The sequence below is a fragment of the Arachis stenosperma genome, chromosome 6 (genome assembly GCF_014773155.1).
Source record: "Arachis stenosperma cultivar V10309 chromosome 6, arast.V10309.gnm1.PFL2, whole genome shotgun sequence".
Lineage (NCBI taxonomy): Eukaryota > Viridiplantae > Streptophyta > Magnoliopsida > Fabales > Fabaceae > Arachis > Arachis stenosperma.
The window spans coordinates 60710514-60711573 of record NC_080382.1 but is presented as its reverse complement, the minus strand read 5'-3'; positions in this window follow the sequence as shown (position 1 = coordinate 60711573).

Here is a 1060-nt window from a genome sequence, read left to right as displayed (position 1 = left end):
ATTTCTTCTTTTTCTACTCTCTTCTTTCTTCTTTTGCTCGAGGACGAGCAAACCTTTTAAGTTTGGTGTGGTAAAAGCGTTGCTTTTTCATTTTTCCATAACCATTTATGGCATCCAAGGCCGGAGAAACCTCTAGAAAGAGGAAAGGGAAGGCAAAAGCCTCCTCCTCCGAGTCATGGGAGATGGAGAGATTCATCTCAAGGGTGCATCAAGACCACTTCTATGAAGTTGTGGCCATGAAGAAGGGTCAACTTTGATCAAAGGTTGGATCAAGTCCTCATAGACATTTATGAAAAGGGCGTTCAATGAAAGAGAAACTCAAGAGGGAAGCCGGTTCAACTGAGAAGGCATGACCTCAAGCCCATCACTAAGAAAAGGATGGAGCAAACAAGAGATCCCACTCATCATGAAATCCCTGAGATACCTCAAGGGATGCACTTTCCTCCACAAGACTATTGGGAGCAACTGAACACCTCCCTAGGAGAATTGAGTTCCAACATGGGACAACTAAGGGTGGAGCACCAAGAACATTCCTTCCTCCTCTATGAAATTAGAGAAGATCAAAGAATCATGAGAGAGGAGCAACAAAGACAAGGAAGAGACATTGAGGAGCTCAAGCACTCCATAAGACCTTCAAGAGGAAGAACAAGCCGCCATCACTAAGGTGGACCCGTTCTTTAATCTCCTTGTTCTTTATTTTCCTGTTTTTTGAAATTTTCATGCTTATGTTTGTCTATGTTTGTGTCTTATGATCATTAGTGTCTTAGTGTCTATGCCTTAAAGTTATGAATGTCCTATGAATCCATCACCTTTCTTAAATGAAAACTGTTTTTATCACAAAAGAACAAGAAGTACAGGATTTCGAATTCATCTTTAAAACTAGCTTAATTAGTTTGATGTGGTGACAATACTTTTTGTTTTCTGAATGTATGCTTCAACAGTGCATATGTCTTTTGAATTTGTTGTTCATGAATGTTAAAATTGTTGGCTCTTGAGAGAATGATGAAAAAGGAGACATGTTACTGAGGATCTGAAAAATCATAAAAATGATTCTTGAAGC